The 14,810-nt window shown below is 34.5% G+C and overlaps 1 protein-coding gene across 4 annotated transcripts in view; it reads left to right on the forward strand.

Annotated features, from left to right (window-relative positions):
* ZUP1 (zinc finger containing ubiquitin peptidase 1) overlaps positions 1-12,954 on the forward strand; it is a 54,656-nt gene extending 41,702 nt beyond the window's left edge. For 2 of the 4 annotated variants that reach the window (XR_014267508.1, XR_014267511.1), the window contains one exon: positions 10,510-12,954. The gene's annotated coding sequence lies outside the window, so the exon portion shown is untranslated. Of the gene's footprint in view, positions 1-4,812 lie in introns of all 4 variants that reach the window. The other 2 variants (XR_014267509.1, XR_014267510.1) reach the window with 2 other exon arrangements.
* The last annotated feature ends 1,856 nt before the right edge of the window (positions 12,955-14,810 follow it).

Below are 14,810 nucleotides of genomic sequence, written 5' to 3' on the forward strand. Positions count from 1 at the left end.
TTCTAATTTCATGAAAGAGCATCATACTTACCTCCCACCCCCAATTTGGTGGGAGAAGCACAGAACTCTTCAATCATTTGTTCAAAGCTGTGGATATTTACCCTTCCCAAAATACACATGAGTGTTCACACACAAAACGTTGCATGTAATTTCTTCTGGTTCAGGGACTCCTTGAAGTCAGAGTCCCAGATTAGGACTCTTGGAATAAGACTCGGAAAAACAAAATGAAAGGTAAACTGGAATTATAAATTGGAGATTTTTTGTAATTGATACAAGGGTTGAAGGGGGGAATAGCATTTTTTTTCCCCATCATAGTTCTGTTTTCTCCACCCTTGAAGCTGACAAGATATGATGGAGGCTTTTTTCTTGGACTGACAAGCCAGAGGAGGGTGGTAGGACCACAAGAAAGGCATGATAAGGAACAGTTTTTTGCATCTATATTCATGAGAGATATTAGTCTGTAGTTTTCTTTTCTGCAATGTCTTTGTCTGGTTTTGTTATTACAGTAATTCTGGCTTCATAGAATGAATTAGGAAGTATTTCCCCTGCTTCTATTTTTGTAGAAGAGACTGTAGAGAATTGATCAAATTCACCTGTGAACCCATCTGGGCCTGTTTTCAAAGATTATTAATTATTGATTCAATTTTCTCATATATATGCCTATATATGTGTGTGTGTGTTTTGGCAGACTGTGTTTTTCAAGGAATTGGTCCATTTTATCTAGGTTATCAAATTTACGAGCATAGACTTGTTCATAGTATCTTTTATTAGCCTTTTAATGTCCATGGGATCTCTAGTGATGTTACATCTTTAATTTTCAATTTAGTAATTGCATCTTCTCTCCTTTTATTCTTTTTCTTAGCCTGGCTAGAGGCTTATTAATTGACTGACTTTTTCATAGAACCAGCTTTTGGTTTTGGTGATTTTCTGTTTTCAATTTCATTAATTTATGCTCTAATTTATATTATTTCCTTCTTTTGCTTACTTTGGATTTAATTTGCTCTTTTTTTTCTAGTGCCCTGAGGTGGAAGCTTAGATGATTGAAGCTTAGGTGATTTAGATCTTTCTTCTTTTCTGATATATGAATTCAAGTCTATAAATTTTCCTCTAAGTATTGATTTTGCTGTATCCCACAAATTTTGATGTTACAATTTCATTTTCATTTATTTCAAAATATTTTGAGATTTTTTCAGCCATTTTTCTGTTATTGATTTATAGTTTTAATTCCATTGTGGTCTGAGAGCAGGCATTGTATGATTTTAATGCTTATTTTCTTTATCCTTTAAATTTGTTGAAGTGCTTTTATGGCCCAGAATGTGGTCTATCTTGGTGAATGTTCCGTATGAGCAGAAAGTGTATTCTGTTATTGTTGGATGAAGTGGTCTATAGATGTCAATTACAGCCAGTTGATTGATGGTATTGTTGAGTTCAACTATGTACTTATTGATTTTCTCCTTGCTGGATCTGTCCATTCTGATAGAGATGTGTTGAAGTCTCCAACTACAATAGTGGATTCATTTATTTATCCCTGCAGCTTTATCAGTATTTGCCTCATGTATTTTGACCCTCTGTTTTTAGGTGTGTAGCCATTAATGATTGTTATGTCTTCTTGGAGAACTGATCTCTTATCATTATGTAATGACCTTCTTTATCTCCGGTAACTTTCCTTGTTCTGAAATTGCCTTTGTCTGAAATTAATATAGCCACCACTAGTTTCTTTTAATGAGTGTTAGCATGGTGTATTTTTGCCCATCCATTTACTTTATTCTATATGTGTCTTTATATTTAAAGTGGGTTTCTTGTAGATAGCATGCTTCAAGACCCCGCACTTGTATAGGCCCCTTGCCATGCCCTCTACTTAATTTTGAATTCATAAGTTTGCATTCTTTTTCTTAAGATACCCCCTCCAAATTATATAAGCTTTAGGCGCCACAAAGCCTGGATCTGCCCTATTCCTGTATAGGAATCAAGAGGAAGCTCATACAAATAAAAAGTAACCCTGTGCCCTGATTTAAATTGATAACTTTACAGATTAACAGTCTAGTTCTCTTGGGTGACTAGCTCTCTTATGTTAGCTTGAGGTGAATGGATGTAATTCATTTATGACTTAGTTAATTTTATGTGCAGTCTTCTATAGAACCCTATTTTACAGTGAGAAATTAACACTTTTGAAAACACATATGTGCTATGTTGTTGATATAGAATATTTTATTTGACCCCTACTGGAACCCCAAACTGTAGGAATTACGGTCCCCAACTCTATCTCAGAGTATTAAAGTAATTTGTCCAAGGTTACATAGCTGGAAAGTTGGCATCTGGGATTTTAAATGAGTTCTGTCTGACTCTAGAGCTCGTGGGGCCTCCGTACAACACAGCTGTAGTGTTCTTTTTATTTTTCCTAAATTGATATTTGATTTTACCAAGATCATCCATGGAATCAAAGCTAGAGATAAGTGTGAGGGAAAAGATACTCAAACTTTTCAAATAAATTACTTGGTAATAAGAAATTTAACATAATGTACTGCATTTTTCCATTTGCCACAAGATAAGGACTATTTAAAAGAATTGTTCAGCTCTAAATAGGTGGTGGCAACAACATTTTCTTCTGCATAGTAACTTTTCACTTCCTCAGACAATTAACATTGCTATTCCTCCTCTATACGTATCCAAGTGGAAAAATTTGTCATGGGCTTGTGCAAGGGCCAGAAAAATAAAAATAGAGCACGTCCTCTCCTAGCTTCCTATTTGGCTAATTGTAAACTCAGTTAACATTTTGGGGATGGATTTATAAAATCCATGCAAAAATGCATAGTTTGCAACTATGCAAAAATGCATAGTTTTGCCAAGCATTTGCAAAACAGCAGAATTCCTTAATCCTTAGGCATCAGTTTCCACAGCATCTGCCAAATGCCTTAAACTCTGCTCAACCCCATCTGTGACTCTTCTGGCTGCAGCGGGGCCTAGTCATCACAGTCTGGAAAATCACGGTAGGAGTAGCCCTGGCAGCCTCGGTATGCTCTGTATGCGATGATTGGGTGGTAAAATCTGGGGAGGAACACCAGGACACCAACAGTCAGAACTGGAAAGGCTCGGTTGGCGCCAACTTTGCTGCTGTAGCCTGCCAGCAGGAGGCAGCCCGTAATAATGAGAAAAACACCAGTCAAAAACTGTAAGGAGGCACAGGCAATGGCCTTATAAGGAATGTTAGTAGGGCTTTTCTTGAACTTTGAGATCTCAGGACACCTGGACGTTTTTTCGATTGAAGCTCACTTCTGCAGGTAAAGTTTCCTTCTGACAGGTAATGTGTCCATCATCAGTGCTGGAGAGCTTTGAGTATTTCACTTTGCTGCTGGGGATCCCAGCAGACACGTTGGTGACAGTGGGCACCATAACCAGCAGAGTGGGTGGGGAGCTTGCTCGCTGCCACACAGGGCGGAGGCGTCGAGGCCAGGGCGCCCACCCAACGGCCGCCTGACCACGCGGTGGGTTGCCTCAGCCTCTCTCCTTCATCTGCCTCCCCCTAACTAACTGTTTCTGGGAGACTTCCCTGTTTTTGATGGAATCTGTCTTTTATCATACAAGGTTGACATTACTTTGATAATCTGATGTTATATTGGCTCTATTTGTTTATTTTCTTGAGCCAGTTCTAGTAAACTCCCAAATTCCTTTGTGATCGAAAATCTGCATTTTAACAATCCAAACATTCACACTAAAAATTCAGAATCAAAAACATAAGTGATAAAGCACTGTCTTGGTTTCCATGAATGTTTTATCTCAACCTCCAGAGAAGGCTTCATGGGATGTTATTTGACTCCCATTTAAAAGATCCAATTAAGCCCTACTAACCTGCCAGAGTTTCCTCACTCAAGCTGAAATCCAGGCAATTTCTACTAATGAGAACTCAGTTAGAACAGACTGACTGATAAGCCATCAAGTACCGTTTCAATAGAGGTAGGTGGAGAGTGATTATGATACTAGTACACAAATTTTCCAGGAAAAGCCTTGGAGAAACTAGTCTGTGGAATGTGGAAAGGAAGGATTTATACTGAAGAACATGGACAGTGCAGAAGTCATAAGTTGGAAGTATAGTTGAAGAGAAAAGCAAAGATGAAAATGTGAGTCACGATCACGTCCCTCCTGACACCCCACAATACCACACACACACACACACACACACACACAGACTTGAAAAACCAATTCCAGAAAATCTGGATGCTGAGAAAAGAGAAAAGAGTGTCAGCCAGCCCACACAAACACTCTGAACATCATTCTATTTTTGATGTTTATTATGTTTAGTCTGTCTTGCACAGTTTCAGGAGAGAGAGAATTATAAGTGTTGGTGTATCATAGAAACAAGAGAAAAAGAGTGGGATATGGGGTAGATTCATGTGGGATGTGGGTATTGGCAAAATATATATTGTTTGCATCTCCTTGATTAATATGGAGGAAGTGATTGTGTAAAGGACATCTTTTGTATCGCTCTTATTCTTGCACTGAAGTTCAAAAAATAGAGAAGGAAAAATATAAAACTGATGAAAAAGTAAATTCATTTGTATGCTAAAGAGGGGGTGAGATTTGAAAGAGCTCTAAGTCTACCCTTTTACTACTCACTGTTACAGGTTCACTGAAGAAGCAAACTCCACTTCTGATATAACTTTAAGGATGATAGGGATCAATTTGTTGTTGAGAAAGAAATATCCCATGCAGAGTTCGTCTTGGCCAATGAATATTGTTCTAGGGAGTCAGAAGGTAACTCAGTTTGGATAAATAAATTGGGTAAGATTTTGCTGATATTAGGAAAATTATATCCAGTTATTCCAGAAACAGCAAGAGTCAAAACTGTTGGGTGTACTAAAGAGAACTGCATGTAACCAGTAATCATACTTACTTAACTTTGGCAACTATCCAACACACAATAAGATGTATTTGAAAGCTACAGCAATGACTTCCTTGGGCATGAAATAAGGTTAGTAAGATCTTTTATACCTATCTCACAGGGCTGATATTTATTTTTCATGGCTTTATTTGCACCATCCTATGTAAAAGTGGCTATGGCAGTGGAATGTACCAAGAGTCTTATAAAATCACTGATATTTAAATTATTTTTTCAAAAACACCCAGGGTTGTCCATCCTAAACGATGCCCTTCCAATTTGCTTATCTTTTTTTTAAAGTAGACATTACAGAAGCTTTATCATCAGGAATGAGACTAGAATGCCCACTCTTGGTACTTTTACTCAACACAGTATTGGAAGTCCTAGCCATACAAATTAGGCAAGTAAAATAAATAAAAGTCATTCAAATTGGAAGGGAAGAAGTAAAACTTTCACTTTTTTCAGAGGATATTATATTATACATAGAAAACTCCAAAGACTCCAAAAAACTATTAGACTAATAAATAAATTCAGTAATGTTGCAGAATACAAAATTAATATACAGAAAGCTGTTGCATTTTATACACTAATAATGAATAATCAAGAAAAGTGAAGAAAAACAATCTCATTTACAATTTCGTCAAAAATAATAAAATACCTAGGAATAAATTTAATGAAGATGGTGAAAGAACTGTACTCTGAAAACTATAAGACATTAAGGGAAGAAATTGAAGACAGGTAAAAGGGAGCAATAGACCGTGTTCATGGATTGGAAGAATCAGTATCTTTAAAATGTCCATACTACCCGAAGCAATCTACAGATGCAATGCAATCCCTATCAAATTACCAGAGCCATTTTTCACAAAACTAGAACACATAATCTTAAGATTTGCATGAAACAGAAAAAGACCTCAAATAGCCAAAGCAGTATTGAGAAATAAAAACATAGTTGGAATTATCACAACCCCAGCCCATTTTTCCTGAATTCAACAATAACTGAAATTTGTTGCAGATCTGTCCTAACATCTCTTTTGGACATTTCCTCATTCCTCAGTCATCATGCTTACATAAGCTTCTCTTTGATAATGATTTTCAGGTTTCCGCTAAACACAGAATTTGATTCCAGGGGAGATCTTTAATCCCTTCAATGTCCAAATCAGCACTGATAAGGAAATAGGATTTAATCTGAGGGTAATTTATGCTTGGAAATGTTCATCTTATCTCTTGTTTTACCTAATGTTCGTGAATTAAGGCACTAATACATTTTGTGAGAATGGCAACCCTAAAAGTAGAAATCAAAGAGATTAGAACACTTACAAAGGTGAATAGCTCACCCAATAATTTCTGATTTCATAGCAGGAATTTTCATTGAATTGAATGCTTTAGGGGCCTTTAGAGATGCTTGAGATCTCTCTTTAGACAAGTCTTTAATAACATGAGAGTGAAAAACACAGTGCCACATCTACAATTAAAGGAATTGTCTTAGTTTCCTCATTACTATACCAAAAAAAAAAAAAAAAGATACGGTACATCTGCACCTAAGAATGCTACTAACTTTTTGTTTCCTTGGAACTTTTTAATGATCAATGAAGTTTTAGTTTCCTAAGCTGTTGGAGGGGATGCCCTATTCCAATAATGGTCTGCCCAAAATCTTAACTAAAGGTGAAATGGAGAAACGTTTTAGAAAGACCTGTATAATTGTGATGTCGTAATTTGTTCCTCTTCTTCACTCCAAGTAATCAATTCATTTCTTTCATTTTGTCATTTTGGATCTCAAAGAATTGAAGTAATTGGGGGCACATCATATCATCACATGAAATTGTACCATGTTATATTACCTAAGTCTGTCTGCTGAGGGACCTGGAAGCAATGAGAAGTCTGAGCAATGAGCATACCTAAAGCATACCTAAATCAGTCACAATCAATGACTGACTGCAGTGGAGGGGCAAGGAAAGTACAAATGAGCCTAGAACATCTTCCTGTATCAGAAAGAACTGAAAGAATACTGGAAACATGTCAAAAGCACACCACAGCCAACTTGGACTTATTGCAACTGACAAATTCTGGGACATTTTAAATATTAAAATAAATAAAGGTAGTACAGGTTGTACTGTTTAAATAAAAAAGAAGACATGAGCCTAATACGAGGCATAGGCAAACTTTTCGGTAATGGGCCAGTAATTGTTTTAGTTTTGCAGCCCAAATATTATGTGTTTATATAACAAGAAAGAAAAAAGTTTCCACAGCTTTTCTATTATAATTTATTCAAACTTAGATTATAATTTATAATAATTCTTTGTAATATATGTCTACTAAAGACAAGGGTAGACTCACGGATGTTGGGAGACAGTTTACAGTCTTAGGTATGTTTATTTTCTATAGCCATGTTTCTTTAGATGCTTTACTCAAACTCTAATCAACCCAACATCAATAAATAACTTATTTTGCTTGGCTAACAAATGAATCACTGCATATTTATTTCGATTGCAGCCTCATTTTTAAATTTATTTTTGTGAAGCAATTTTGTTGAGATGAAATATTCTGTTTAAAATTTTATATTTTTTCTGTCCATTTCTTTCCTCTGATTTGGGAGTATTGCGATTACTGCTTAGTGTGGTTATGTTAATGCATATCGTATTCTTTTAGCTTAGCTATAGTGTCATTGTGTAATAAACACGATGCTTTACCTATTCTTCAATAAAAGTAATCCATTCTCCACTGTGCCTTAAAAGCATGACATTCAAATCTACTTTTCTTTTCCTGTTTCTTCATAATGAGCATGTACTGGTAATAAAAAGTAAAATATTGAAGTATGACCATACATACTCTGAAAGGCTGTTTATTTATAATGACGTCATTGTAATTATGTTTATTATTTATGTTTATGAATTATTTCACCAGTTTTATTAATATATGACAAAATACATTGAAAATCACTAATCACATGCACACAGCCTGATAAATATTCACAAAGTGACCACACCTATGGAACCAGCACTAAGATGAAGAAACAGAGTATTACCAAGACCACAGAAATTCTGTCATTTGCCTTACCAGTTACTATAACACTCCTATAGGTAACTTCTCTTTTTCTAAACCCATAGATTATTTTAACCTATTTTTTTATCTTATGTAATGTTTCATGCAGTAAGTGTCTAGCCTTTTTTCCACTCAATAGTACGTTTCTGAGATTCGTGTATGTTTTCAATGTGGTTGTAATTCATGCATCCTTAGTAATGTACACTGTACATAAACATTGAGTTCTTTCCTTTGTTGATTGCTGTGGATAGTGGTGCCTTGAAATGTTGATGATTGTAAGTTAACTAATTTTTTCCTTTAAGTTTCTTCCACTGATTTATGCTTCACAAGCTTTTCCGCATTTGGGAATTATGATCAGATTCACTTATATTTTTCTAGTTATTCAAAATGATTTTATCTTAAATTATTTAACCAGTAAATACATATGGCATTAGTTTAGTGACTGAGATGTTATGGATAAAAGTATTTTTTCAACCAATAGTTAAATGATAGAACCATTAGATGATTATTTCACCTTTGAACCTCTGCTCTTTCATGTAATCTTTGTGATCTGGTAAATTATTAAATAGATGTATGTGTTTCATGTGAGTTCTCTATTTATTTTGACATTCACATTGGTTAAAACCAAAGAATAAAGTTCACTTAGAAGGATGAAAGGATTTTTACTTTTTAATCCCAAATTTATTTGTAGATAAATGAAAAGTACACACTACAGAAAACTATGCCCACAAATTTAGTAGATTAGTATGATTAGTAGATTAGTAAATTTAGTAGATTTTTATGATTTTTAGTAGATTTAGTAGATTTTTATGATTTTTAGTAGATTTAGTAGATTTATGATTTTTAGTAGATTTAGTAGATTAGTAGACAATGGCATTTAGTAGATTTCTACTAAAATCTACATGTGCTTTTTGATTTACTGCATATTTTCTTTGGTAAAATATCTATGTTTAAATATATTTCTTTTTTGAGTTAATTTTTTGATATGGTATAAGTAGGAGCCCAACTTTATACACTTTTCCATGTAGATATCCAGTTTACTCAACAGCATTTATTGAAAAATCTGTATTTTCCCCATCGTATGGTCTTGATTCCTTTGCCAAAATTCATTTTGCTTGATATTGTGAAAGTTTCTTTCTGGGCTCTGTATTCTGTTCCATTGATCTATTTGTCTGTCTTAATGCCAGTACCACAATATTTTGATAACTGATTTGGTGGTACGTTTTGAAATCAAGAGATCTAATGCCTCCAACTTTGTTCTTTTTCAAGAATGTTTTGGCTATTCAGAGTCTGTTGAGATTTTTATATGAATTTTATAGTAAATTATTCTATGTGCAAAAAATATTAGTGGACTACTGCATAAGATTGCATTGAATCTGTGGATCACTTTGGGTAGTATTCACATCTTGACATTGTTATATCTTCCAATTTATGTACAAGGGCTACTGTCTAGTTATTTGTGTTCTTTAGTTTTGTTTAGCACTATTTTGTAGTTTTCAGTATACAAGGCTTTAACCTCCTTGGCTAAGTTTATTCCTAAATATTTTATTCTTTTTAATGCAATGTTAAATCGAACTGTTTTGTGAATTTTTTTCTTTGGATTGTTCCTTGCTAGTGTATAGAAATGCAACTGATTTTTGTTTGTTGGTTTTGCATCATGCAACTTTGTGAATTTGTTTACTGCTTCTAATAATATTTGTGTGGAATCTTTAGGTTTTACTGTGTATAAAGTCATGTTGTCTGTGACCAGAGACAATTTTACTTATTCTTTTCCAATTGATGCCTTTTATTTCTTTTTCTAGCTTAATTTTTCTGGCTAGGACTTCCAGTACTATGTTAGATAGAAATGGCATGAATAGGCACCCTTGCTTCGGTCATGATCTTAGTGGAAAATCTTTCAGTCTTCAACCATTGATTATGATGTTAGCAGTAGCTATTTCATATATGACTTTTTATGTTTAGTTTCTCCCTATTCTTTATTTTTTGAGGTTTTTTTTAATCATGAAAAGGTGTTGGATATTATAAAATGCTCTTTCTCTATTGAGATGATCATGAGGTTTGTTTCCCTTTGTTCTGTAAATGTGGTATGACATTAATTAATTTACATATGTTGACCCATCTTTGTATCCCAGAAGTAAATTCTACTTGATCATGGTGCATAATCCTTTTAATATGTTGCTCGTTTGTTTTAAGGGTTGTATTAAGAATTAATATTACATGATAGATGTAGTTTGCCAAGTATGGTGCCTGGCATTTAGTAAAACATATTTAAGTTTTCGAATCTCTTCATATATTTTAAGGGTTTTTTTCCCTAAAGAAATGTTATAATTTAATGGTAGTGGTTGTTGGAAGTCTAACTGATAATGAAGGGGGCTATAACCTTATTTTCAGTCTTACTACATCCTAAATTTGTTTCTTAGCTGATAACTGTAAAAGGAAAGTGAGGTATCAAAGCCTATGGAGAACTAACAGATATTTAGCTGGCTTGAGAACAGACTGAAGTAAGTTGGAGAAGAGATTAAAGTGGGTTGGAGGAACTTTTTGCCCTCATAGTGCTATTTCTTACCCAGTTGTTGTTGATGTGCTTGTCCCACTAGGTATCATAGGAGACTGGAAACATCACTTGACCGTGGAGCAAAATGAAACATTTGACAGAGTATTCCAAAGGAAGATGAAATATTTTCCCTTGAATTTCATCTGGGACATAAATGAGGAGTAGAATCAATACAAAAGAATCATAAAAATCTAAAAATCTACTAAAAATCATAAAAATCTACTAAATCTACTAAAACTCATAAAAATCTACTAAATTTACTAATCTACTAATCATACTAATCTACTAAATCTACTAAGTGCCATTGTTATATATCAGAAATCTTAGATTTAGTAGATTCCAACTTAATCCTTAAAAGTGAGCTAAAAGGCAAGACAAGAATATCAAAGAGTTTTCAGTTCTACAGTCAGACCAGGTTTTGCATCATAATGCTAATGCTTACTAACTATTTGCCCTTGGGAAATTTAGTTCACCTCCCTACACCTCTTGTTTTCTTATTTATGAAATGACACTTCATTCATTTTTTGTTAATAATAAAGGAGATAATTCATGTGAAAATCTAACTCCATTCTGGTATGCAGAAGGTGCCAATATTTATTTTTTTAAGCACAAGATTTCATTTCCATTGCTAATCCAAATTCTGTTTGAGAAGAAAAAAAGGAGAAAGGAGGAGAAAAGGAACGTTTCTCTCCAGACGTATAACATTCCTAAGCCAACACTTGTGGAAGTTACGAGCACTTCGATCAAAGGAGTTCAGAAAGACGGGAGGTGGTGAACCAGGGGTGGGGCACAAGGGATGAGAAATTCTTTTCTATGCAAGAATCAGAGCCCTTTATATCCTAGTTTAAAGCAGCATCTTATGAAAATCACTGTTTTTCTTAGGAAAGATAGAGTGATGAGCAATTGAAATGAAAGCAAGTGAGGCAGCCAGCCTTCCTACGTTGGCCACGAATCAGCAGAGAGATACAAGTGAGTGCAGCATCTGATGGTTGGAGCTGGTGGCATCCACTCCACTGCTGGCCTCAGACTAAATGCATTGCTTCTCGTTCAACCAGACTTAATACCAGAAACCCAGATTATAGAGGAGCAGGCAAAAATCCAGGAGCAGAAGTAAGCCGTTAGAAATGTAACTGAAAAAATATCCTATTCACAATAGCTAGAAATACTACCTACGCATGCTTAAGAATAAACTTAAGAAATGAGCAAGGCTTTTATAAGAACTAAGTTCTTTATCAAATGATCTGAAAGAAAATACAAACAAATGATGAGCATACCCTATTTCTGGTTGGGAAGACTCATTTGTAATGATGTCAGATTTTAAATTACTTTTTAAGTGTAAAGCAATCTTTTAAAAATTCCAACATTATTCCTTATGAGAGTTTAATAATTTATTTTAAATTAAAATGTCAATTCCTTGGAAAGAAAAGTATATCAGCAGAATAATGTGTCATTATACATGAGTCAATTATGTACATATAAATATTTATAAATGATAACGTCTCTTTTTATCAGTAAGTTAATGATGGACCATTCAATAAATGATGTTGGGTCAGTTTGTTATCTATATGAAAAAATTGTTTTCTTACAACATAAGAATAATATCCAGAGTAAATAAACATATGATTTGTAAATACATGAAAATATTTGAATAGCGATCCTTCTAATTAAATCTCAAAAGCTAAAGGCCATAAAATAAAAGATCGATTCATTTGACTATATGAAAATTAAAATCTTAAATATGAAAAAGATCACAACCAGTGTTTTTTAAGTTGACATGGATTCTATTTCAGGATAACGAATTCATCAGATGTTATGATCTCTTTTGCCCAAGAACTCAGGAATTACTAAAAGTTAAGTAAAAGGATTCCATAATTATATGCCAAAACAGTAAGAGGAATCCACTTTTAATCTGAAACTGAGGAATCCCTGAAAATGAACAGGCTACAGATGCCAAAGATGTAAATACACTATATTAATATTTATTATTCACTGAGGTTTTTCAGAAATGATCCAATGACAGTTAAAGATTAAAGTCTGTAATTAAATGTATTTTTTTCTGAAAGTGCTATATAGGAATTTTTTTTGTGCTAAGCTTAGAATTCTATTCTTAATTTATTTCCCAGGTGAACTTAAGGGAAATCTTTCATCTTCCTGTGGAAAAGCTTGTGAAATTTGGGTTCTGCTCCAGATTCATGTGATCTTCAAGTCTCCAATTGTATATGAGAAGAAAAACAGAGATGGCTTCAGTGAAGTTTTGGGGGAACAGGAACATGATAACTTAGTGTCGGATAAAACATTATTTTCCCACTTTTATTTTTATTTCCACTAAGTTCCCAATTACTCTTCCACATAGCCATGGCTCTGCCAGCTTATGGCAAGAAGGCAAACTTATCATTGGAATTTTACTATTATTAGATTTAATTAGCCTCCCCACTCAGCTGTCAGCCACTTGGGAAAAAGGAAAATTAATAAAACAGGATCACAAATTTTTTCCAGGCTAACATTGGTTATTGTATCTTACAGTCCTTTAAAAATTCCATAAGATCATATATCATTGAGCTAACATTTACTGATGAAGGCAAGCAAGGGACAAGACCAGATATCTTTGAGTTAATATCTACTGATGAGGACATGGGTGGTCAGAGACGTTATTAAAAGCAGCCCACATTTACACAGTTTATGATGGCAGACCTGAATTCACTCCATCTTTTCCTTATTTAAGTATGAGACAGCCTTAAACTAAACTTACAGAGATACAAAGTTGCCATGACAAATAGAAGCTGATAGGAGAGGCCAGAAAAGAAGCACTGATTTTAGAAACACACTGAGCTGAGAATAAACAACTAAAATAAAGTGAAACACTGAAAAATTGGAAAACACAAACAAAAACCTAGTACAGGAGTGGAAAAGCCAATGCAAATGATGTTCAGGCAGGTAACCCCCAAGAGAGAAGTGTTTGTGCATCTGCAAAGTAAACATGGGTATATGCTTCACTTCCACAAAGATATTTTGCTCCTACTATCAATATTTTTGTTCTTAGCCATTTCAGTCTCTAATTTTCAGGTTTTGTTAAAGTCATAGAAGCACAGAAAGTTTTCTTTTTTCAAAAACCAAAACATGCAAAGCAGTTGACAATCACCTTAGAATCTTGAACACAATAGAATGTGCTGGGACAAACAGGAAAGAATATGTGCCCTCATCAGGTAGGCTGCATTGTTACCAGTGCTTCATATTCTCAAGAAGAGGGAAAGAGACAACCTGAGAGGAAAGGAAAGAAATACTAACTTAGGGAAGTCAAACTCAACATTTATTGCTATTTGACATAGAGGCATAATACCCTATAATTAATTGCAATATCAATGTCTATAATTCTATTATTACACATTTTCTATGTACTAAGTTAGAAGATCATAGAATGTAATTTAGAATGATTGTATAAAATAATAAAAATATTTTAACATGTTCATATTTATCAGTTTTACAAATAATTTATTCTAAACACTCAATTACCAAGTAAATGAGATGTTACTATAAATTCCTATGATACGAGATTCTGGTGTAATGAAAAACATGTAATAGTCCCTTCCAATAAGAAAAGAAGTACAAATTTTGCTGTTAATTCTCCCCGGGCGGAGGTTCAGGACACACCATGGAGGTGGTGTAAGAGCAGCCAGTGATGGCCAAAAGATCCTGCGGCCAATGTCAATGAGGCAACAAGTTAAACAGGAAATGAACATCCGTTTTGCCTCTGGCACGGCTCTCAGCATTGGTAGATTTTCAAGAGCCGTGCAGTAGACCAGGTGATTTTAGGTTACTGATCAGATACCTTCAGGAAGCAAATAATGTAGTCTCACGAAGACCACCAGGCAGAAATATTGGAAAATAAACTGTCTAGAGAAGGGAAGGGGACCATGAGGGCTCCACTTTTTGGAAACTCTGGCAAGAAACCCAGCACTTTGCACTTTGGTTCATTTGTACCACAGACCAAGACAACCATACACTGCTGAATTTCACCTTTGGGAAGGAAATGGCCTTCTCTTCTTTTTGTCCCAAGCTGGCTTTTCAGAATATTTTTGTAATTTGCTCTTTGGGCATGTTCTGAAATGTGGCCTGTCTCACAGCATCGTCCATGGTCTCCTCACTCAGTTCTTTTCCCAGAAATTTTCAGACTTCAACACAGAACTTCTGAGGTCCCCAAATAAATCAGAGTATGATAAATTATGAAAATTATAAGAAGAAAGACATACAAATGGCACAGTGAAATGTCATCATGGGAGTAAAAAATGTAGGTGCTGGCTTAAAATACAGAGTTGCACAGTTAGAAATGACTTTCTTATCCCGTCA

This window comes from Balaenoptera physalus, assembly GCF_965194825.1.
Source record: "Balaenoptera physalus genome assembly, chromosome: 9".
Lineage (NCBI taxonomy): Eukaryota > Metazoa > Chordata > Mammalia > Artiodactyla > Balaenopteridae > Balaenoptera > Balaenoptera physalus.